The 26,142-nt window shown below is 38.4% G+C and overlaps 2 long non-coding RNA genes across 2 annotated transcripts; both read right to left on the reverse strand.

Moving 5' to 3' along the window:
* Nucleotides 1-6,772: 6,772 nt before the first annotated feature.
* Nucleotides 6,773-8,745, reverse strand: LOC143735591 (uncharacterized). The gene is made up of 3 exons (XR_013203245.1): nucleotides 8,700-8,745; nucleotides 7,962-8,564; nucleotides 6,773-7,681 (listed from the first exon to the last, which is right to left on the reverse strand). It is a non-coding gene; the product is annotated as an uncharacterized LOC143735591 (long non-coding RNA).
* Nucleotides 8,746-22,638: 13,893 nt separating this feature from the next.
* Nucleotides 22,639-25,790, reverse strand: LOC143735592 (uncharacterized). Its single transcript, XR_013203246.1, has 3 exons — nucleotides 25,540-25,790; nucleotides 23,797-24,340; nucleotides 22,639-23,556 (listed from the first exon to the last, which is right to left on the reverse strand). It is a non-coding gene; the product is annotated as an uncharacterized LOC143735592 (long non-coding RNA).
* Between the last annotated feature and the right edge of the window lie 352 nt (nucleotides 25,791-26,142).

Genomic DNA, 26,142 nt, shown 5'->3' on the forward strand with positions numbered 1-26,142 from the left:
TTACTCCTTCCCCGGTTGACCCGAAGGCCCAGACGAGCTAGGTGCCGGAGCACTGGGTCCCTGTATTCGCAAACCTGGTCTCAGGAGTGAGCTTAAGACAGCCAGTCACCGAGATAGTTCAGGATGCGAACCCCGTGTTCCCATGGAGGAACAAAGGCAGCCTCAACAACCTTGTGACGGCGCGAAGAGACAGGGCTAGCCCGAATGGGAAAACAGCGTACTGATATGCGCGCGCCCTGACAGCAAACTGTAGGTATGGTCTGAGTCGAGGGAGAACGGAGACATAAAAGTAGGCGTCCTTCAGGTCGATCGCTGCAAACCAATCCTGTGGCCGCACACATCCAGAAATGCGTTTGGCCAGGAGCATCTTGAACGGCAGCCTGTGAAGGGAGCGGTTCGGACCAGGATTGGCCGTAACCCACCAGACTTCTCCGGGACAATGAGGTAGGGGCTGTACCCCTGGACCTCCTTTCGGCTGGAGGGCCAGTCTCAATCGCACCCTTCGCCAGTAGGGTAGCAACCTCCGCTCTCATGATAGGGCATAGCCATCGACCAAAGTGGAGCGGACTCCCCTGAAGTGGGGAGGAGACCGTGCGAACTGAATCGCATAGCCGAGCCGATGGTTCGCGCGACCCAGTGGAACAGAAGGGAAGCTCTAGGCAGGCTCCCAACTGTGCCAGCGGCGTCGAGAACCACAGACGTCCCCCCGGTGGTGCAGCGAAGCGGAATGACCGGCCCAGACGTGGACGGCATAGCGGCCCGGTGTGGGGGCAAGGTCAAAACCGCACCCTGACAGAGGAGGCCAGGGAAGGACCAGCGTTCCACGGGGGCCTGCTCTGTCAAGGGTCTGGCGACAGAGGGGGACAGGGGCGAAGCGGTCGTGGACGGCACGCCGTGTCAACCACCTCCGGGACAGAGGGGGACGAGGAGAGCACGGCATGTGGGCGGCGCTCTGTGACGTCCGAACTCTCTGTGCTCAGAGACGGGAGAGTCAGTTCTTTGGAGAATAAGGATTCTTCCCCGGCCCTCACCCGGGGAAAGGAGTGGTCCTGCTACCAGCTCCTGGAAAGAACTGAGTCCCATCTCTGAGGAGCCCATCCCAAGAGCGCCGCTTAACCCGGCGTGTAGCGGGGGACGGGGCTGGAGAGGACTGTTTTGGCGTCCGACCGCGGCCTCCAGAGCCGGCCCGGCTGAGCGGGCGGTATGGGAGCCGCGGGGGGGCGCCCACGGCGGTGGGCAGACCGAGGGACCTGAGCGGACGGCGGGGCCGTCGGGACAGAGTCAACCTCAGTCTGCTCCATCCCCGAGGAGCCTGTCTCAGGAGCGCCGCTTAACCCGGCGTGTAGCGGGGGGCGGGGCTGGAGAGGGGCTGTGGCGTCCGCCCGCGGCCCCCAGAGCCGGCCCGGGTGAACGGGCGGGGTGGGAGCCGTGGGGGGGCGCCTTCGGCGGTGGGCAGACCGAGGGACCTGGGCGGACGGCGGGGCCGTCGGGACAGAATCAACGTCAGTCTGCTCATGAGCGGCTGAGAGCTGTTGGTCAAGCCCTCAACCGCACCGCCGGAGAGGCCGACCTGGGATATGGGAATGCCGGACAGACGGGTCCGCGTGACATCCAGCACATCAGACAGGTTCGGCCACAGAATGGTGAGCATCACCTGACCCAGGGAGCGTACGGCCACTTTCGTCGCTCGGAGAGCAAGGTCAGTGACGGCGCGCAGCTCAGTGAAGAGCCCTGGGTCAGTCCCGCCCTCGTGCAGGTCCATGAGCATCTGGGTCAGGTGGACCAGCAGAATGACCATGGCATGCAGTGAGGCGGCTGCCAGTCCCGTGGCACTATAGGATCTCGCCACAAGCGTAGACGAAAAACTACAGGCCACAGCGGGTGCTTAGGATTGCGCCGAGAAGAAGCACTCTGAGGACACATAGCATCGCAACAGAGCGTTCAGCCGGGGGAACCCCAGTGTACCCAAGGGCAGCGGCCCCATCGAGGGGAGGAAAGGCGGATGAGATCAGCGAGCGGTCCTGAGAAGACAAGGGGGTCTTCTAGGACTTCGAGATCTCATCATGCACGTCCGGGAAGAGAGGTATTGGGGTTTGCCGCAGACGAGGGTCGGTGGCCTTACCCAAAACCAATCGTCCCAGGAAAGCATGGCCGTCATCTCCGGATCAGACTCAGGCACAGCCGTATGCACACCGGAAGGTGGCAGCTGTGACGAGCCCTCACTTCCAGAAGACTCAAGCCCACCTAGTGATGCTACAACAGACATGGCATCTTCCTCTGTAGCTTCAACTGAAACACGCGGGCCACCAGAGGGTAGACTCGCGGGAATCAGCAGTTCACTAGCGGGCACCGTCATTGAAGAGGGGGGCTGGGGTCACGGACACATAGTCGGCGCCTTGTTCCAGACCGTAACCCTCAGGTCACCCTGGCCACCAGCCGAAGATCGGGGGGTGGATGAGGGGACTCTCACTCTTGCGAGTTCACAGAGTCTCGACCTATATATGAAGCGATGATCACATTCCCTTGCGAGAACATGAGTCACCCCCGAGCGCTGTTCAAGCATGATCAAACACACTAGACAGCGCTCGTGCCCATCAGAGTCCGATACCAGTCCGCTGCAACCAGAAATGCACGGGCGAGCCGTCTTTAAAAAGACGTGCCGCGTGCAAGCTCTTTTATGAGAGGAGAGAAAAAACTCCGCGATGTTGAAACGCACAGGGAGACACACACACACTGGCAGATTACTGCACAGATCAGCAGGCACTGTGAGCTCGCTGCAGATCGCCGTCACACCAACACCGGAGAGAGAAGCTCGTCTCGTAGAGCGAAGTCAGAGATGACTGTGGAGTGAAGAAATACTCTTGGCTCCGAAGCGAAAACATATCTGCCTGTTGCCGGCGTCCTCCTTTTATACCCACGAGGTAAGGCGGAGATACGCTATGCAAATTCCGCAGACCCATGGAATTTCTTTGCCATTGGCTCGTTTTGTAATACTCGAAGTCGATAGGTGTTCTAAGCGAAACCCCATTCGTCGTCATCCGACGTAACTCGGAGTGACAACGAAAGGGAATGTAAATTTTCAGTTAGTGGTTCCCCAGAGAGCAAAAGAAAAAGGTATAAAAGCATTTTCATGACAAGTCAATACCTGTGTCACATCACATGAAAAGACTAAATGACTTTATGAATTTTACTTTTCCTGAATCACATAATGAAGTCTCGAATATCAACCTACCTGCAACTAGTTAGTTTTCAGATCGATGTATGCAACTTTCGGAGTCTGCTGCACAGTGCTCTATACTGTTCGTTTACCACATCCTTTTCTCTTTGGAAAAACCACACATTCCTTTCAAATTGCTCCTCCTTACTTTATGTCTCAGGTTACACAAGCCCGCATGCGCACAAGTATTTTGCAGCAGCAATTGGCACAAGCCTGATGTTGGATTGATTATATGCCTCGTTGAAAACTTTACATCAATCTAGTGTTAATTTCACTAACGAAAAATATGACATAAAATATTCGTTGACGGACGCCCTTTTTTTCTATGACTTAGACGAGACGAAGACGAGGCGACAATAATGCCATTAAACAATAACACTGTGACTTAATCATCATCATTGACGAAAAAATACAAGACTAAAATATAGTGAAAAGGCATATTTCAAGCACGGTCATCTTTAATTCGTTAAGTGAGCCACAGGACTAGAACGAAAGAGAAGACCTCATATATTTAGCCCCATTTTCTGTATTGAAGCGGAAAAAAGCAAATGTCTGATTCAAACCGTCTGTGCAGCAGTTGAGCAGCAAAATTAAGACATCACCTATAGTATAAGGTCTACATTTCAGATTTAAAAAAAAAAAGTAATTGTGTGCACTTCCCACCTTCTGGCAGGTGCAGGACAAATGTAACTTGCTAAAGTGAAAAAAATATAATGTCCGCAACACTGCTTTCTACACTTCAGATTACCATCAAAATTATTTCAACCATCAATTTGACATCATTGATGTTGTAAAAACCCAACATATTAATGTTATAAAAACCAAATGTCTACAAGAACTTTATGCAGGATAAACCTCCATAAAGTAATTCTCCATAAAGTAAATAAGTGTTATATAACATAGTTTTGATTGTATGTTGTTGTCCTTTTCTGTCAAAATTTAAGTGTGCAACATTGATATATAGGGCTGCTTATATGCACTTATTTCATAATGCATGAACTTTACACAGTAATCTTATTGCTAAAATGTACATTTTTCTTTAACAAGAACTAGACTAAAATGCAGAGTCTTTTAGACATCTAAAACTTGACTAAAACAAAATAGGATAAGGTTGACTAAATATGATCAAATCTAACAAGGACATCTAACATGGGACTATAAGACTAAAATTGAAAATAGCTGACAAAATTAACCATCAATGCCTACAATACATTTAGGAAATCATTATAATAATTAACAGAACAATTCCAATAGGGTCCTCACACCATCGTGCTCTGGCCCTAATTAATGCATTAACTAAAATTTAACAATGAGCAATATGTTACAGTAGGCTATTTTTTATTATTATTTGTTAGAGTCAATTAATAAACACACAACTGCTCATTGTTAGTTCATGGTATCTCAGATATAAGTAGACATTACAAAATACAGCAGTACCCTCTCAATCTTTACGGTAAGGAGAAAATCCAATGCAACTTTTATGGGATCAAGCGAAACATGATTATGTATTTCTGCTCAGCTAGCGACATTGGGCATCAACCACACGGCAAACACTAATACTTTTTTATATTCGGTTTAGTTTCTTTGTCTAACAGTTCATTCTAATAACGTATTAGACAAGACTGTTGTAACACTTAAGTTCAATAAAGATGAAGATGAGGAATAACACACAAGGTTTATTAGAATAATCCAAACAGCCAACACGCGAAACAGCGTGCAGACACAAACAATACCGGACAAGGAGTGCAGGTGAAGGAACATAAACAAGGATAATTCACTTACAGCTGACACATATGAATTAATGATAACGGTAATGATAACGGCAGGAATCTGAACAAATAAGACATGCAACGAATAAAAACAAACTGGAAGTCCATGAAAACGAAACTAAACAGAACAGAATGGTGACAACTGTTAAACAGATCGTAAACTAATGAAGACGAAGAATCAAAATCGATGGGCCAAGGGTGTGTCCACAGAAACTTCACTTGTCAACTTCAGAAAGGGGAACACTTAAAAATGGCGTCAGGGATTCCCCTGAGGGGAAATGCACGAGTATGCGTCTAAAAGCGAAGTGAAACGCAGCCCAGGAAAATGACCCTAGGGGAACATGTAATTCTCTCTCTCTCCATTTCTACTGCTTTCACCAACATCATCACATCCTTCCTCCTACATTCCCTTTTCATTCAGAACTTTCTTCATTTATTTTATTGTTATGTTAGCTTGAAATATTTGAAGTGATGTCTAGCTTGTAACGTAATTGTTAGTTTAAACAAATGTAAACTTTTCAAACTGTTCCTCCTTACTTTTTATCGACAGATGTTTCATATTACACAAGCCCGCATGCGCACCAGTGTTTTACAGCAGCATTGGCACAAGACTGATGTTGGATTGATTCTATTCCACATTTCATTGGCATAAACATTTTTACATCCATCAATGCCTACAATATGTATGTTTATAGGATATCTCTGTGGAACAGACATTATAATATTTTTAGTAACACAAGGTCATTTGTTAATGTCAGTTGATGCATTAACTAACATAAACTGCTTAAGATTATCATGGCCATTTACCTTTAAAAAACTTCTCACAACTTGAGAGTTTGGTCTCATTTTCTCAGTTTTAGAAGTCACTATGATCCCGTTAAACCTACAACAGCATCATCGTAAGAACATGCAAGAATCAAAGGAATAATGAATGAAAGGAATCAAAGTGCTTTTTAAAGTGGTGACTTAAATATAAACTGGTTTCACTTAATGAACACTTCATGATTTCAATGTCAGCATTTTTGTAATGTATGTGGCATCTTGGTTTATGATTCTAACACCTTGTTTCATTTTTCTAATTTCTCACAAAAAAAGTTGACCAACTAACACAAAATTTAAAAAAAAAGTTGTACAAACCTCAACCTTTTAAGGTAAAATCAACATTCATTCCCTTTGCTTTGAAGGCCCTGTGAGTTTCAAATACGTTAATGTAATGAATTAACCTGCTATTGGTCACTTGTACCAATATTGCACATTATCACAATAGTCACAATGCGATATATACCTACTGTAAATAAAAGGTTTTCTCATTATATACATTGTAACAATTTGTCTTTTGTGTTGGTTTGGACATTATCTCAGACCAGTTGTTGTTCCATATCTTCTTAGAAAATAGTACTTTCTGTTGTGTGTTACCAGCTCAGCAGATATCAGTATGATCCCAACATGCCACATGCATAGGAATATGGCTTTTTACTTTCATTTTCTGTTTTGAAAGGAAGAATCTTGAATGGGTGAAATTTGTGTGGAATATTTATGTAATTGATGTACTTAATTTTCATCTCAGTTTGGAATATATTATAATACAGTTATTATACAATTAAAAAGCTGCTCAATCGGCCAAAATACCCCCAACGGTGTCTAACTTGTGCCGACGGTGCAGAACTCACAGCAAAAACTGGGCTTGGTGTGTCGGGACCTTAACCCACCTCTATCCCTAACCAACACGTATCAATATAGAAACATAATGGGCAGATTAATGGATTACAATAATTTATTCAAAAAATGCAACAACAAAAATTTTTATTTAATTTAAGTATAGTCATATTTGATATGGGAACACTGAAGACCTGAAATGGACTACAGGGCAACAAAAAAAGTGAAGTCCACATTTCATCAGTTCATATTTCCTGGGAATTCACCCAGTGGCAAATCAGTAATATCAAATGTCCATGCTATATGAATTCAATAATTACTGTAATAACAAACAAGCACAGAAAGAGACGAGACATGAACAATACAGGTGAAACTCGAAAAATTTTAATAATGTGAAAAAGTTATAATTTTGATGATTATGGCTTACGGCTTATGAAAACCCCAAATTCAAAATCTCAGAAAATTAGAACATAATATGAAATCAATGTCGGCCCTCTGAAAAGTATAATCATGCATTTGTATATAGTTATATATACGAAATATATTAGTTTCACCTTTTAATTTGAATTACTGAAATACATGAACCTTTGCATGATATTCTAATTTTTTAAAAAGTTTCACCTGTACTTTTTAAAGCCCACTAATTTACTTTAACAATAGACAATTTAGCTATTTATTCTCTGTGATGCATGAGAACATAAACTGATTTATATAAGAATATTAACAATCAAGAAGAGAAAGTATGTAAAAAGCAAATGAATCTCAAGCACTGGGGTAGAACATGAAACAGATGAACCTGAATCTATATTAAAAAAGTTAGGTTTTTTTTAGGTATTCAGGTAAGGTATTCAAGTTATTCAGATAAGTCTGTGTTCCTTTACTCTGCAGTGTGGGAGGGGGTTTTGTTCTTGGTTGTATCCGCTCATGTTCCATCATGGCCAGTTTTAGATCAGCAGGCGGCTTTTCCACAGCAGTCACAAATTCCAACATAGATAATTGGCAAGACAATGAATACAGAGCTCACGGCATAACCATATATCTGGAAGGAAAGAAAAATGTTCAAGAGAAATAACTAGTTGAATGAATGTTGTGTTTTTTTATACATAGACATAACTGTTAGATCCATAAAGCTGCAAGTTCATTATAAGCTGGTTGAGGTTTGTTGTAGGTTTAAATGGTGCACAATAAAAAATATACATTTTTTGTGACGTAACGCCGCTTTAACTGTTGTGAAGAAGTCTGCTGCGGAGTTTGCTTCAGTGCAGACTTTCTATTATGTTACAATAACAGGAAAAACTCATACAGTATATGGTATTTACCTGAGATTGATGAATATATTTTAGAGTCAAATTTCGTAGAACTGTCTCCTTTCGGAAACTCTCAACAGGTTTACACCAAGACCTGTTTAGCTGATTATCAAAAACAGGATCTCCCTTCCAGTCTGTCATGGCACAAGCAACATAATCTCCATCAAGTAACAAGATGATGACCCACATTACAGGTGGAATCAGACAAGCTGCAAAAGCTTTAGGACAGTTCTGCTGAGTATCATCATTTGCTCCTCCACAACAATGACTGCATCTATCTTTAAAAGGCCTTAAAAACAGGAACAATAATTCAAAAATAAAAAGAGCAGGTCCGATGAAGATGCACGCTGTTAATTGTACATTGAGATCACGTCTACATGGGCATACAAACACGTGTATTTCCATGAACTCTTCCACTCCAATTAACAAAAGACTCAATAGAAAAATGATTAAAAAGGAAAAACGCTTCAGAAATGAATGCATTTTCTTAAAGACGTCTTGGAGTGAAGACAAACATTTGGATGATTCGTTTGGTGGCATCTCTGTCTCCTGGACTGTGGAAACGTCTGTAGGCTGTTCCATAAGATCTTTATATGGTGCAAAGATCCCCTTCAACTGAGAACATAATTTTAATAATTTCAGTATCATTCAGTTTTCATTTCTGAGTATACAAACTGCAGCGAACACTTAGAGGGGTAAAAAAAACATATAAAGTAAATCTAAATCAAAAGTTAATTTTTTCAGACTTACTCTTGTGTTTGTCCTTCTTGTCTGTTGTGGTGTGTTGTCTGTGTATCATTAATTCCTGTTTCTGCATTAACACTTAAAGACTGCAGTGCAATACATTCTGACAGAAAAAAAGAAGTGGTTTCAGCGAGAACTCAGGAAAACCCAATTCGCTGGAACAAAACGTGACACTACCTAGACTTCTGCTCCAAAACTAGTGACCAGATACAGTTTGCTGTTCAAACACTTTCGGCTATGGTATGTTTGTGTCACACTTAATTACAATATTATACTCGCTAGCTAACTATTATCTAAAAATAATCTATTAGTATGCTAAATGCTAAGTATATTAAATGCTCCTTGAGTAAAACAGAATCCTATATAAAACCTTCTTAAATTTGAAACAACTTATGAATTCTGTCCAATGAATATCCATAAGAATGTAATTTTAATGAAATTTTCCTTTTTGTAGAAACTTAGGTATGTGTCTATATAGAAATTTCAAAAATAAACAGTGAAATAGTCAGTGGAGCAAAACTTGAGCACTCTAAAAAATAATGTGTTGTCTAAAAAACAGTTTGCATCAATCTTTTTGAGCTATAACAACTTCAAATTGAAGTATGTTCAACCAACTACAACAGTCAGTGAATTCTAAGTATACACTCATGAGGGGGGAGGTGCCTGTGTTATGTGCATGTTCATGAATTTGGGGGCGGAGCTATCAAGATAAAGGTATTTTTCAGAAATCACTTATTGCTCCTTTAATTTGCAACAAACACACTTTTTAAAGTTAATCACTCAAAATAAATAAGTTGCTCTAGTTGGGACCCTGGAACAAATTAATCTAGTCCATTTCTGTTAACTCTCTGGGGTCTGAGGTGTTTTCTGGGATCTGGAGATGTTTTGACATGCCCTGACATTTGTGACTATTTCAGTTACTTATAACATTTACATGGCTAAAATCTGATTACCACCAACCCCAGGGGGTTAACAGCTAGTATACCACAGGCTGCAACTGATTTAACATGTAAATGTAATGAACACGTATGAGATATTACTTACCACTGGCATTTGCACAGTCATTGCTAATAGAGTCAATATAGTGTTTACCTTCATGTATTTACCCTTCAGCAAAATGGTAACCACAAAAATTTAATATAACAGAAATCCTTTTAACTGTCAAACGCTACATTAAAGGTAGGATATAATTAAAGGTACAATCTGTAATTTCTTTCACCGCCAGAGGTAGCATTTTCAAAACAATAACAATAACAAAGACGAATCTTGATGACGCTATGAATGAGAGTGGAACGATGGGAGAGAATTCACAAATCATATTATATCAGCTAATAATTTTTTTTTTTTAATTACCTGCACGTTTGATCATACTATTTTATATCATCGTAATGAATTAGCTGCAAGGACCATGAAAGCATGTTACTAATATGTGACTATTTGTCAAATTATTTGTTGGGTTAATGCTGTGCAGTTTTACACGTTTAAAACAATCGTATTAAAAATACATTTTGAACACTGTATTCGCAAGTAATGGCTAAATATTTTTAAACTGTATTTAATTTCACTACCATAAACTTGGTCACCAAACTTATAAAAAGCGTTACTAAAGTACAAACAAAGTGCAATATATAACCGTATGTGTACAATAAAATAATATATATTTGCTTACCTGTCTATTAAAACACACGCGAGAGCGGAGTCTCTGTGGACAAATCAAGTCCAAGTTTGTCGCAAAGCTCTCCCCATCTCGAAAACTCCACACCTATATTGATCCTTGTTTTATTTCTCCTTTTGTCCCAAAGCCTGCTTGCCTCAGGCAATCTACATGTCACAGATGGTACAGGAGTCAGACTGGTGGTAAGTGAAGAGGTTTTATTTCACAGGTTTTGCAGAAGCAGACAGAGATATGGTGAGTATGAGGACAGATGATACTTTGAATGGTAAATTAGCTGAGGATTTAACTAGAGTCTCTTTTGCAGATGCAGGCGAAGGATCCCAGGAACGGATGCAGACGGAAGGCGGAAGACTGATGATGAAGGCTGAAGGCAAGGCTTGTACAAGGTCCAACGGAAGGCAGGTAAGTAGCGGGTAAGTATTGCGGGAGAGTCTGTGGGTCATGTATTGACGAGACCAGACAACGAGTGTGTGAAAGGGAGCTGAATATAAAGGGAGGTGTAATGATGATGTGCAGGTGATGGTGATCAGTATTCAGGTGATAGTGAACGAGAGGGAGGAGTGAGTGAATGAGTGGGTCGAGTGAGTGAAGCTGGTGGAATCCTGACAGTACCCCCCTCCTCCGAGGCGGCTCTTGACGACTGAGAAGAGGGATGAGGGCGGCGACGAGGTCTACCCTGGGGCCTGGGAGCTGGGCGGTCAGGATAGTCGGAATGGAACTGGGTGAGTAAGGCTGGATCCAGGATGTCCTCGCGAGGAACCCACGACCGTTCCTCCGGGCCGTAGTCCTCCCAGTCGACCAGATACTCCAGCCTGGGACCTCAACGCCGCGAGTCCATGATGGTTCGGACCTGGTAGATGGGCTCTTCTACGATGGGAACCGGAGGAGGAGGTACGTCCGCTGGAACGGCTTCTGTGGAGGAAGGAGTGACAGGATCAGTGAAGGGTTTTAACAGGGAAACATGAAAGGAAGGTGATATCCGGTACTCTGGAGGAAGGTTGAGTCTGTATGTGACGTCGTTAGGCTGCCTCTGTATGGTGAATGGACCGGTGTATCGAGGACTCAGCTTACGGCAAGGCAGGCGGAGGCGAATATCCCGAGTCGATAGCCACACCTTCTGTCCTGGCTGATACTGAGAAGTTTCCAAGCGCCGATGATCAGCTTGGTCCTTATGCCTCCGCACTGCCTGCTGGAGATGCACGTGAGACGAGTCCCATACCCTCTTGCTCTGATGGAACCAGTAATCGACAGCTGGTACCTGGGAGGGCACACCCAACCAAGGGAAGAGAGGAGGTTGATAGCCCAGGACACACTGAAAGGGGGTGAGCCCAGTGGTTGACTGCCGAAGGGAGTTCTGGGCGTATTCCATTTCACAAAATTACATGCAAAAAACTTAAAAATACTTTACAGTCAAATTGATTAAAATTACAGTATATTAACGTTGATAATGGCTTATTAAACCATGGAAAAACAGATAAATTATGTCAAATTACATAAAAAAACCATTTAACTTTCAGGTTAAACTGTAAATTTAGGGTTTTATAAAGTTATTTTATAATAATGCTGTCTACAGTAATTTTCATTTAATATATAGTGTTTCTGTGTAAAATAACTATGAAGTTATGTATAAAAATGCAATAAGTACATACATTCAAATTCAAAGTTTGTGTATTTAATTTTGATTTTTATTTACAGATCCAATTTCACAACTTTGACTAATCTCTAATTAAGTACTTAATAATAGCAAATATAACATCAATTTCTGTTAAATTAACTAAATGTATAAGTAGAAAATACCTGCACATTTACAGTATTAGTCATTAAACAAACACTGAACATCAAGATACGTGAATGATAGGAAATACAAGCTTAGTATATAATTTAGAACATGTAAAAATATCCACATTAAAAGGCAATTGCTGTATACCTTTATACTCTAATATAACTTATTATTTTATACATTTACAATTAAATTTTATCCAAAGTAACTTACCAATTAAGAGAACAATAGAAGCAACAAGTGCAGTGACAAGTCTCAGTTAGTCTAGCACAGTACACATAGCAAGTTTTTTTTTGTATTAAGATTTTGTATTATTGGGTCAAGTGTTTATTAAAAGATGGATCTTTAGCAGTTTCTTGAAAATATATTGAGTTGGGCAGGTCATTCCACCAGCAGGAAACAGTCCAGGTAAAGGTCAGTGAAAGTGGTTTTGTGTCTCTTTGGGATGATGGCACGGCACCACACGGCGCCGTTCACTTGCAGAACACAAGCTTCTGGAGGACACATAGATGTGAAGCAGTGAGTTTAGGTCTTGCTGCAGCATCTGGATCAGTTGCAGAGGTTTGACTGATGCTGGAAGGCTTGCCAAGAGAGCATTACAATAGTCTAGTCTGGATAGAACAAGAGCTTAGACAAGGAGTTGTGTAGCTCTGATAGGAAGGGCCTGATCTTTCTGATGTTGTATAAGGAAAATCAGCAGGATCACACAGCAAGTATGGTTTGGCTGAAACCATAAGCAGTTCTGTCTTGGCAAAGTTGAGTTGGAGTTGAAGGTGAAGGCCATTCATCCAGCAAAAATTTTCCATGCTGAAATGCAAGCAGCTACCGTCAAATCATCTGACAATAGATGGGTGGAGTCTAACACAATCGTGGTCTTACTGTTGCAAAACCAAACCTTGTGCAGCCACAGTGGCCTCACGAGGATCAAATGAATATTCACATGGGAAAATATACAGTATAAAACAAATTACATTTTCTGCCACTTTTAGTGCAATTATATTGAATCAGAAGACTCGGCCATTACGATATTTTTACTTAGTTGGGAAGTTACTTCTTCCCATACCTTGTTTGCCATGATCATCTGCTTTCCAGATGACCTGAAATCCCCCCCATAAAAAAAAAAAAAAATTTAAACTCATTTACATTTACATTTACACATGTCAGAATATGTTTCACTGGGAAAATGGAAAACCTCATCTGACTATGATCTGGAAGCTGAGCAGGAAAGGCTAACAGTAATGTTTTGAACTGCCATGTGATTTAAGCTACATTTATAGAAAGTAGATGTATATGATTTACTGTGACCACCTAGGGGTGAAACTGTTCGTTCATCTGGACCAATGCAATTTTCATAACCAATGATCATAAGTATTGGTAACACTTTACAATAACTGCACGCTATTAATCATTAGTTAAGCATTAGTAAACAGTTAATTAATCATTTATAAAACATTAATAGACATTAATAAGCAGTTTATAAATACAGCTATAAATGCTTTATTCTAGATTTAAAAGCATATCTATAATGTGTTGAATAATTGTATTTTCATACCTTATTAATGATCAATTTATCATTTCTAAATGAAGTATTGCATTATTTATTTAAGAGTTGTCAATGGTTCATAAGATTACTTAGAAAGTGTATCCATCTAACCATTTATCAAAACCCATTTACAATGCAATTCCAATTGCATAAATAATGTTTAATGAGATTAATGTTCTGAATATAATATTTTAAAACACTAACAAATTAAATGACACTTAACACACCAGTAGCAAGTCTTGATAAATGAATCGTGGAATCATTCATTCAATTATTTATTTGAAACATTTTCCACTTGCAATTGAAGTATTTTAAAAAATACAATCAGTGTCATTCAAATTTAATTACAAAATTTAAATCAAATTTAATTTAATACAAAGGTTGAAGTGTAGCCTAAAATGAAAAACAGGAGAACAAAGACTAGATGTCTCAAACAACATTTCAATAAATACTATAAACTCTCTCTTAAATTTAAATACTTTTATGAATTATTTGTGTTTGTGAAAAAGTTAAAAATTGTTGTAGTAAAAGTTACGTGTCTACAGAAATTGACTGATTTAAATCCTGAGAAATATTCAGTAGGTTAAAAAAAGTGAAAACTGTTCTACCCTATATGGAAATCACACTAATATTTGTGAATATTAAAATTACATGTCATAGGTTAGCATAAACATGTCCATATAATTTAAGTAATTACAATGTTACTCTTTTATGAAATGAAAGCTAACAGGCAGAGGTGGGCACAAATACATCAAAAACTATTTTGTTACAAAATACAAATACTGGCTCATAAAATGTAACAAAATAAAATACAAAATACTGATGTGAAAAATATATTTAAATAAAATACTAGTAATTAGTATTTTGAAAATACAAAAATACTCCCACAATAATCTTAAGTCTTTTTTTTTTATTACTGAAAGGTCAATAACACAAATAGTTGCAATAACACAAAATATGAGACATGTGTAAATTAAAGATGGGGAAGTAGCAAAATAAAAAAGTATGGGCATTTCACTAAATCTCTACAGGGCCTGAAATAGCTCCCTCTGATGTAAATGGCATTTATAGCTAAGTTCACATCAATGGTGTGGTAGGCTGCCCTTAATAGCAAAACGTGTTTGATGTAGGCTACGTAGCCATATTATCACCGTTACTCTACTCGTGCCTTAAAGGACAAGTTCGGTATTTTACACTTAAAGCCCTGTTTAAGATCGTTTCTGATGAAATAGAACGGTTAAGATTGAAATTTGGACAAATGCTGCTGTCCCGAGAATTTCCGGTTTCTGTGTTCTGTGTCTCCATTTAAGATGGAGAGGCCTTTTACGCGAGTGCCCTTGGTGCACGAGCAGAAGGATTTTTTGCAGTTATTTTAATTCTAATAGTGTTTTTATGGTATAAAGAGAATCAGATTACACTGAAGACCTTCAAGAAATTTTAGGATGATACCTGCCTCTTCAGGTAGTATAAGCAAGTCACCACTGCACTGAACACAACCAGGTCAGCAAAACCTAATCTCGAACACATAAGTCACAGTATACTGCTAACTACCAGCATGTCATGTGTACAGTCAGTCGGAGTGATAAAATAGTTACAAATACTACCAGATACCCACTCAGATACTCAAAAACTACAATGCAGTCCCATAAAATAGAGATTTATGTGTGTGTGCCCTCACTTTCAACTCTCCCTGCCTCTGCTTACTGATTGTACAGCTGAGAAGAACATGAGAAGAACATCAGTAATAAATATGACTAAGAATAATACATTTTCTACCTATGCATAATATGATTGCCTAGTACCCAGCCCTGCACTCTGCTCCTGTACCTGTCCTTGTTTTTGTGCTGGTTCCATTCTCCTCATCCTCCAGCTCTTCTTTCTCTTGCTGCTTTCCTTCCTCCCCCTTCTCATCAATATGACTGCAGGGGTCATCATCAACCTGTCCCTCTCCAACACTGACCTTAACAGCTAATATACATATACAGACATACAGAGATTCCTTGCTTATAGAAGGATGTTGTCTGTGTGTGACGACAAACTGCTGTTTATAATATATAATATATCTATAAATATATAACATATGTAAGGGATAATGTATAGCGAGGCGGTTGTTATAGCGTTTGTATTCGCTATAGCAACCGCCTCACTATACATTATCCCGCTTATTACATGTCTACCTACCAAATAAATCAATAATTTCACACAAAATATTGATTTAAAAAGCAGTGTATTGATTTAAAAACGATTGTATTGCTTCCGCTAAAGAAAATAGTCTGTTCCGTCTCTGAACTGCATCCATGGCAACGCGCTGTTTTTCATGGCAACGGTGTGTTATACTTAACAGCGGTCTGTTATCAAGAAATAACACCGCATGCTACATTGGAATTCTACTAAGCCATTTAATAAATGCCTATATTTAAATGCAAATATAAACAATTTCAGTGTATAATAAATCACTAATATATCCCTAATCGTGCACCTGTTCTGTCCATCCTGCTGGGTCCTTCCTCATCTGCACCTCCTGCTGCCACAGCACTCTTTCCACTACGGAAAAGGTCTGTTAATTTGGCGCATTTAGCTGCCTCTTGTGCCAAATATCTTTTCTTTTTAATTCTTATTTTTTCGGCCCCACCCATTTCTTTCTCTTCTTTCCATAGACAGTAATCTCTCCTTTTCGCCATTTTTACCGTCCGTCTCTGTTGCATTGCATTCACACAAACCCGCCAAACATGAGTAAAAGTAAACTCCTTTGATCGGCGCCTAGTTAGAGCCAATCGGATGTCAGGAAAAACGAGGATCAGTCCAAGTTAAGAGGGGCCGCTCGCATCCCTCCTCAGATTGAAAGTATTGGTTTGGCCCGGTCTGAATCACACACACACACACACACACACACACACACACACACACACACACACACACACACACACACACACACACACACACACACACACACACACACACACACACACACACACAGCATTCCGCTTCAGGCAGTAAGCGGCCGGTTAGGCCGGTCTGGTATCATTAAAGAAAAAAAAACAACAACTCTTAGACCACCGGCCGGTCTTCGGCCTGAAATGGACCGTCCGTTCGGGATTGTTCCCGGTATTCCCGATGGCCAATCCGCCCCTGGTAGCCTACTATACCGCGACTGGATAACTACAGAAATAATACATACAACCCCATTTCCATTTCCGTTTCCGTCAGTGGAGTAATACCGTACCTCACAGAACATCCAATACAAGTCAATGGAGTTGGAGAAAAACTATGATAAAACCTGTTGGAAAGCATCTTTTGCAGCGATGTTTGTGTAAAAATAACAGACCGAGAATTTTCGTCACAAAATCAAAATTCCATTTTAATCATAATATATATGATTAGTCATATTAATCATAATATGTGTGGGTTTGTTTAACAAACGAGACTCTAACTGCCCTGACCCCGTGTGCCTTTTCCATAGTAGAATCGCGCTGCGTGCGCAATTACTAAGATTATTTTATACAAAATCAATATCAATATTTCTCATGTAATACGTTTAAAAACGTGTAAAAACTGCAGATGGTGAACGTTATATTGTGAACGCTTTACTTGCTTAGCATGGAGATTTCAGTGGAGTTACTACAGACGCGCTGTTTCATAATAGGTAGGGCCTATGATGTCCTTTTTTGAATGACAACACAGTGCATTGGTCTCATAAGGCACAATTATTTTCTCTATAATGCTGTTCAGTGTGCAATATGTGTGTGTGTAGACTGTATATTTTTCACAAAACACTTTACCATAAAGGGTTAGTTCACCCAAAAATGAAAATTATGTCATTAATGACACACCCTCATGTCGTTCCAAGCCCGTAAGACCTCCGTTCATCTTCGCAACACAGTTTAAGATATTTTAGATTTAGTCCGAGAGCTTTTTGTCCCTCCATTGAAAATCTATGTACGGTATACTGTCCTTGTCCAGAAAGGAAATAAAGACATCATCAAAGTAGTCCATGTGACCTCAGGGGGTTAGTTAGAATTTTTTGAAGCATCGAAAATACATTTTGTTCCAAAAATAACAAAAACGATGACTTTATTCATCATTGTATTCTCTTCCGGTTCTGTTGTCAATCTAAAATATCTTAAACTGTGTTCCGAAGATGAACGGAGGTCTTACGGGCTTGGAACGACATGAGGGTGAGTCATTAATGACATAATTTTCATTTTTGGGTGAACTAACCCTTTAATGCCGTTTTTAAGAGTTCAAAACTCATTCACTTCTTGGAGGGAGCCCGGTCTACAGGGTGTCACTTGATTTTCGTGCATCTAACCTGGACATTGCCATTGCCAACATCAGACCGAAAATATGGCAAAATCATTTACTATGGTGATTTTTCTTTAGTATTTAAGTATTTGAAATACTCCAAATACACTCCCTCAAAATATTTTGTTACAAAATACATTTAAATTTTTCCACACCTGCAAAATACAAATTACAAAATAGACTAAAGTAATTAAATACGTATTTAAAATACATTTAATTGAAATACTGCCCATGTCTGCTAACAGGTACATATAAAAAGATAGAAAGCCCAATACTATTGGCACTCAGAAATAGAATATAAATTGATTACCACCAGCAAGCAGAAGGATAACATATTTGTAAAGCAAATCAGTAAAATAAAAAGTTCATATATGCATTTTTCAAAATGTATCATATATGCAGCTTGCAGAGGAAAAGTGTATAAGATTCACTCAGAAATTGCTTGTGTGCCAGCTTCTGTAGATCCAAAATTAAGACAATTCGTTCATTTTCATGTTTTCTTAATCTTTTTTCTTTTCTTCTTACTTGTAGAATAGTCTATCCTTACCAACACTCTTTTAACTGCGTGTTCATGACCGTCTTTCAAACATTGGGTTCCTCATGAGGAAGAGAGGGAGCACTTTGTGACTAATTTGGTGCAGTGTTAAAGGGGATATTTTGGGGAGCATTAACCCCTTCAGCAACTGTTCCAACACTCTCTTGTCTCTCACTCCGTGTCTCTGCTGTTGGTCTGCAGCATTGACTTGGGCAGCAGGAACATTTTTCACTTTTGTAGCAGTCGATAATAACCAAGATAATCCCCAAGACACTGAAGATGCTGATTAAGAAATAACCTGCTATCTGGGAAACAAACAAACAAACAAACAAACTCAGGTGACAAATGCAACATAACTCATTGATTCTCGCACATAAAACAAGCACATTTGAGCTTCCGTTTACCATTGATGTGCTCAATGTGAGTGTGTTGATCAATGTTTATGTAAATAAAAGCCTAAAATAAAGACTGAAAGGGAACTATAAACTGTTCATGGAACTATAAACTGTTCAACTATAAGCTGTTCATTGGGTTCATGAGGAACCCAATGTTTGAAAGAGGGTCATGATCAAAATAACAGTTTATAGTTCCCTTTCAGTCAGTCAAGTTCTACACTACGTCAGAGGGCATTCGTCAGTCGTTCTGACGTAACATCTCCGTTCCCTCCTTCGAATGGGATGCAGACTATCTCATTTCATATATATATATATATATATATATATATATATAAACTGATGTCTACAGTAGAGATCAAGTTCACCATTTGAATGTGGCGTGACGCTTCAAATAAAGGTTGTATCAATTACATTGTTAGACCAGCAGGTGGTGAAAAAGAGATTCAGATTTTTTTAAACGCTGATTTATCCAGTAATGAAGCATGTGAAGTCTTTTTGTGTAATTGAACCATTTATTCAGACTGTTTTTCTTTAAATAATAATTACTAATTCAAATTTATTAAATATTCTGCACCAATTACAATTTTGTCAGACACTAAATTAGGCTACATGTTATTGTTTAGTATGTCTGTTAAGAATCATTGTAGATTCGTGATCTTTATTTAAACTCGGGGGAAAAAATCAAGATTCTGAATTTATCCAGAATTGTGCAGTTGTAAGCTCAGTTAATACTTTTAATTGAAACCTGCAGTAACATAAGCTGCAGCGCCATGATTTAGGGATCTGTGAAAACATTGCTGAGCTGGATAACCAGGAGACACAGCTAACAGTGAGAGAACATTCTCAGAAGTTCCCTAATGTTCTGGAAAGTTCTTTCAATGTTATGAACAAATATTACTCCAGTAATGTTAATAGACTGTTCGTTCAAAGTTATCTGGTCTTCAATAATGTTCTCAAAACATTAGTATAAATGTTGTATGCGTGCTATAGAGACGCATTTCATTAGATCAGGCTGGTTATTTATACATTGTTTATGGAACGTTTTCTTTTTTTGAAACGTTTTAGTTGGACATTCGTCTAACATTTTTAAATGTTACTAAAAAGAACATTCAAAAGTTCCCACAATGTTTGCAAAATTAAATGTTTCATCAACGTTCGCATAACCAAGAAAACGCGTTCTTAAAACATTTTTACAAAACTGGACGTTTTGTACGTTCAGAAGACATTCAGAAATAACGTTTTTATAAGGTTAGCAAAATGTTCTTATTATATTTCAGAACATATTTTTGTTAGCTGGGGATTGAGCAAGCACAACTTGACTGAGTGCTTCATTGAGCAAATTGAAAAGGTCAGGTCACTTCAACAAACGAATTATAGTTCTGTTATGATAGTTTCTGTCCTGACATTAGAGATAGAAGTATATTAACATACTTAACTATTTCAATAATGATAGGATTTGAGTAAAAGTTCATACAGTATGATGTATTTACCTGAGAGCGATGAATATTTTTGTTAGTGCAATCTCGTAGCTCTGTCTCATTTCGTGTCCCTTGTAGGTTTACACCAAGACCTGTTGAGCTCATTGTCAAACACATAAACTCCATTCCAGTCTGTCAGGCCGCAAGCAACATATTCACCGTTAAGTAACAAGATGATAACCCATACGACAGGTGGAATAACACAATCTGCATACAATTTAGTCCGATTATCATTTGCTCTTCCACGACAATAACTGCAGGCATGTTTAAAAGCCCTAAAAATACATACATTAAAGCAAAAATTAAAAGAGCGGGTCCAATGAAGATAGATGCTATTATCCTCAACAAGATAAGTGCATGAGTGCATTATCCTCAACTTTGCATGGGCATGAAAAAATGTCTTCTTCAATCAGCTTCTCCACCCCAATTAACAAAAGACTAAATGGAAAAGTCTAACACCAATCCTGACAGAATGTCTTGTAAACCCTTTAAAGATTCTACTTGCAATGACATCTTCTGAGAGAGAGTTCAATGTGAGTCCTTCAACAAAAAAGAAAACAATTATTATTCACGTCATCATCATCAAGAAAAAAAACGTATAGTCTCTAATCAATATAAAGACAAAAGAGGATTTAAAGGGTTAGTTCACCCAAAAATGAAAATGATGTCATTAATGACTCACCCTCATGTCGTTCCAAGCCCGTAAGACCTCCGTTCATCTTCAGAACACAGTTTAAGATATTTTAGATTCAGTCCGAGAGCTTTTTGTCCCTCCATTGAAAATCTATGTACGGTATACTGTCCTTGTCCAGAATGGAAATAAAGACATCATCAAAGTAGTCCATGTGACATCAGTGGGTTAGTTAGAATTTTTTGAAGCATTGAAAATACATTTTGTTTCAAAGATAACAAAAACGACGACTTTATTCAGCATTGTATTCTCTTCCGGTTCTGTTGTCAATCCGCGTGCATGAGTCCGCTGACGTAAGACGAGCTGACGGGTTATCTGGTGCGCCCGAGCTTCGTTTACAGTCTGAGGGAGACGCACGCTGTGAACAAAACAATCTTTGCAAACATGTCTAAGGATTTCGACACAGGGGAAGAGTTGCATTTTTTTTTAACCAGACATATTTATTTGAACCCGAATACACGGACGCACCAGATAACACGTCAGCAGCGTCTTACGTCAGCAGCGTCACTGGCCTCGTGAACGCGGATTGACAACAGAATGAGGGTGAGTCATTAATGACATAATTTTCATTTTTTGGTGAACTAACCCTTTAAGAGGAGTTTATTTGAACACAGAAAAAAGTTACCTCAGGTTTGTAAACTGCTTGAAGGTATATGGTGCTGCCTGCCAGAATGTGTCGTTTTCTCTTTATCCCATTTTTAGTTTCAGGTGTAACTATTTGCCATTGATCTGCTCAAATAATTTAAATTTTGTTTCCTCAACTCAAAGCAGATAGTTGAGGATGATATGTGGAAACAACAAGTTTCACATTTCCATCTATTCGTTTTTTTATTAGTGCTATAACTGGCGAGGGTGATTGTGTCAAATAAGACAACTTTTGTTGACCCGAAACTATATTCCTGTCAAAAAAAAAAAAAACAGGTCCTGATTTGTTATGGTAAACTTGACATTAAAGGGATAGTTCACCCCAAATTAAAATTCTGTCATCATTTACTTTAATTTCTTTCTTTTACTGAAAAAAAAGAAGATATTTTGAAGAATGTTGGTAACCAAACAGTTGATGGGCCCCATTGACTTCCCTTTTCTTTTCTTTTCTTTCCTTTTTTCCATACAATGGAAGTCAATGGGGTCAACATCTTCTTTTGTGTTCAGTAGAAGAAGAACATTCATACAGGTTTGGAACAACTTGAGATGACAGAATTTTAGAACAACTTGAGGGTGAGTAAATTATGAGAGAATTTTTTTTTTTTTTTGGTGAACTATTCTTTTAACGGTAAACTTTTTCCTCAAATGTAATTGGTTGAATCTGAATGTTGTTCCATGTCCAACATGGATGCTGAACCAGGAACAGCTGTAAGCTACTATGTGGAAATATCTGCTTCAAGGAAACACAGGCAAATCATTTCACAAAAGACATTTAAGTTTAAAAAAGTGAAAAATGTAAATTATTTCCCTTAGACGAGAGACTTTTACAAATGTGCAAATGCAAAATAACTTGTGACATTTTCTTCAATACTTTTAAATGAAAGATAGAAAAAAGTTGCAATTTGTTCTTTTCAAATATGTTCTTTAATTGAGACAAAAATGAATGTCATACATGTTTAGAATGACACTGGAGCAAAGAGAAAAACAAATGGTGAATCAAAGATTATGACAAATATCTTTCACACAATCTAAGGTAAATACCAATATATAGAAGGTGCCAGCCTGGGTCTCATTGTTAATACACGTCATCAATACATAACATTTTCAGGTGCAAAATGTACATTGGGTGAAATGTACACTACAGTAACTGACATATTGACAACATTTAAATGTGAACATTATTACGTATTTACAGCTAAATAAACTATTATGAAACATTTATAAATCTTTTATATCAAAAAGATATTTGTATAATTGCCCTTATACCATTATAGATAAACTGAATATAGAAAGAATAAATAAAATGTAATGGACAGATAGCCTATGTGTAGGGAAATTACACTTTTAATAATATAGCTCTACAAAGATATTTTGAGCTGCTAATCCCACTCCTACCTATAAACCCATGCGTAGAGTTATAAAGAAAAACATGACAGACAGACTGTCACAAACAGAAGAGGACAGACGAGGTAAGTGATTAATATTATACTTCATTATATAGTGGATGAGAAGGCCGAGTGGGAAGGCGACACAGGTAAGTCAACTGGCAGCAGATGATTGGATGACACAGTGATTCTCTGTGCAAGTGAAGGACTGGTGCGGGAGGCTGGTCAGCAGACGAACAGGAGATCAAGGAAGACGATGATGAACGGATGATGGCAGACAGAGGAAGGATCAGGTAATAAAGGCAGTCTCTGTATCAGGGTGGTATGAGTGGTTGGTCCCCAGTGGCAGTCTGATTCGTTGTGTTTTCATTACAGCAACGTAATTCTATAAAGAGGCCAAAGCAGCCGACAATGGCCAGGCCATAACCTATAACCTTAATAAAAATACATAAATATAAAATCATTATTAGCTATATGTTATATGTAAAATTTTTTGATGGAATGTAAATATTTTATGAGGACAGGACTCATATAATATTTTTGTCAAGAATAGTGAAGTTTAATTGTTTAAAAGAGCATAAATTAATCTTTCCCCTTTTCCCCTGAGGAAACTTGCCTCTTGTGACTGAAAGTAGAAGAAAACGAAGAAGAAGGTAAAAATACTTTATATTTACCTTAAAAATCTGACTGATCGTGAATCTCACTGCATTTTGCCCATCAGGTTTGCACCAAATCAAACAATTCTGAAGTTGATTGCTGACACAGAAATTCTGTTCGTTGGTTGTGAATAAACATGTAACATAATCACCATCAATAAAAAATATACAAATCCACAATACTGGGGGAATCCATTTAATAAAATCATGAATTTTTTCATTGTTGTCTGGTTGTGCTGTTTCTCCACTGTTATTCTGTTCTTGAAATTTTAAAAATAGTAACATCATTAACCAAACAAAGGCAGCAGGCACAAATAAGATAGCGATTGCTATAAATTGGTTCCACCCTACAATGCATGGGCATGAAAATTTCATCTTCATAGCCCCTTCAAAACATATTATCAAAAAGCTAACTGGAGCAATGCTCTTAATAATAACAAGTGTGGTTAAATTTGGAGTAGACATTTTCTGAGGTTTATAAACAGCACAGTAAGTATTTTCGATGATCTTTTTGGTTTCTTATGTTTCTACTCTATGGAATGTGATCCGGTCCACAGGATCCCTGCAATGAACAGAATAATCTGCATTATTGTGAGCACATAAAATAATGATATTACTTTAACATTTTTAACAGTATGTGCAAAACGCATGCAGAATATTCTATCAGTGAAACAATGATTATTACCATTATTATTACTATTTGAATCATTTAAAATGATAATTATTACTATTTTAGAGATATTTTAGACACCCTAACCCCAACCTCCAAATTTAAACCCTTTTCAATTATATAAAAAACAAAACAAGAAATGGCAGATGAATGTACAATAATTGTTGATACTATATACCGTGATATTGATTTGCTCAAGCCAATTATTTCTAAACCTAACTCTTCTTTAAGAAGAAAAAAAGTAACAGGCCAACAAGTGTAATGACAATTCCCCCAAAAATGGCAAATAGAAGTACAAAAGTAGTTAAAACAACGATGTGCCCCATTGGACGTGTTCTCTGGTGGTATACAATAGGTTCAATCCACCCTGTGAAGGTGTTTTTATCTTATTCTGAGACATAAATAAGCATTTGACATCATTGTTGTTGTAACACTTCTTGAGGCATCAAATTTGAATTTTTAATGACCACAAAGCACATATATGGAAGATTTGTTTTAATAGAATTGATTATGTTTATGAACATTTTCATGGTGCATTTGTGGTGTATTTTATGATCAGTTGTTTTAAACCACAGCATATTCAGAAATAATTTGTATGTCCCTTGGTAAACAAAATAAAAATATGATTAATATTGGTTAAATTATAGAAATGGCATTTGTTTTAATGTTTTAAAGTTTAGTCTTGTTTAAAATGTTGGAATCATTTAAAACAAGCTATATATAAACAAGGCACCAGAATTCACATAGCACAGAATGAAATGTTAATTAAAACGTGAATAAAAAGTGAATGTCTGAAAAATAAATAAAATGTGATGGCACTGAAAACATAATTAACTTACTCATATTAATGAATCAACTGATTCATTTAAAATAATAATGGATTCATGAGGATTTGTTAACATTTGTACACCTTAAAGTTTTTTCATATGATAATGATTTGCTATGTTGATGCTGTCTTCAAAACACAAGTTAATGTGCGCTAGAACCACGCTGATTTACAATACATATCTTAATCCATAGGGTGCACCCCACATCTGAACCGGATGGGATCTTTCCCCCCTGGACACTAACAATAATCTCCAGAGCCTTACCTTGTTTCACAGCATTAACACAGATTCCAGTGTTTCCTTTGTGTTATACAAAAAAGACAATCAAAAATAGCCCAAAAGTAGCCCAATGACCATATCCCAAATATCAAAACTAAAAATATGTCTGTTAGAATTAGAATTACATGTGCCTCATTTCAGTCCAGCAAGCAATTAGCATTTGAATGAATAATGACCCAGTGCTGAGGGAGACCAACATAGCTCAGCTTTATTAATCCTTTGTATCAGAATAGGAAGGATATGAGGGGAGTCCACCCAATTTAACCAATACGAATATACATTACATCATGTATAAAAAAATTAAAAAAATACATTGAATAACAAGTCCATATATGGTCAGTTTCCTGGCTTAGATCACCACATATTTGGATCCAGAAAGACCCTTCCCTTTTATTACATAGGGAGATGTCACAATCTGAACACTGTGGTCTTGCCAGATATTGCTGGTACTTTCTTGCATAACAAAAACTCTATGCTGAGACAGTTAAACTAGAACTTCTAACAGTGCCATTCCCATAAAATAGTTATGCAAAATGAAAACCTATAAATTGTAGTCATCACAAAACTTAACATCTATCACAATTTTAG

Source organism: Siphateles boraxobius, unplaced genomic scaffold (assembly GCF_051911475.1).
Source record: "Siphateles boraxobius isolate OS27281-9 unplaced genomic scaffold, OSU_SipBor_1 13, whole genome shotgun sequence".
Taxonomy (NCBI): domain Eukaryota; kingdom Metazoa; phylum Chordata; class Actinopteri; order Cypriniformes; family Leuciscidae; genus Siphateles; species Siphateles boraxobius.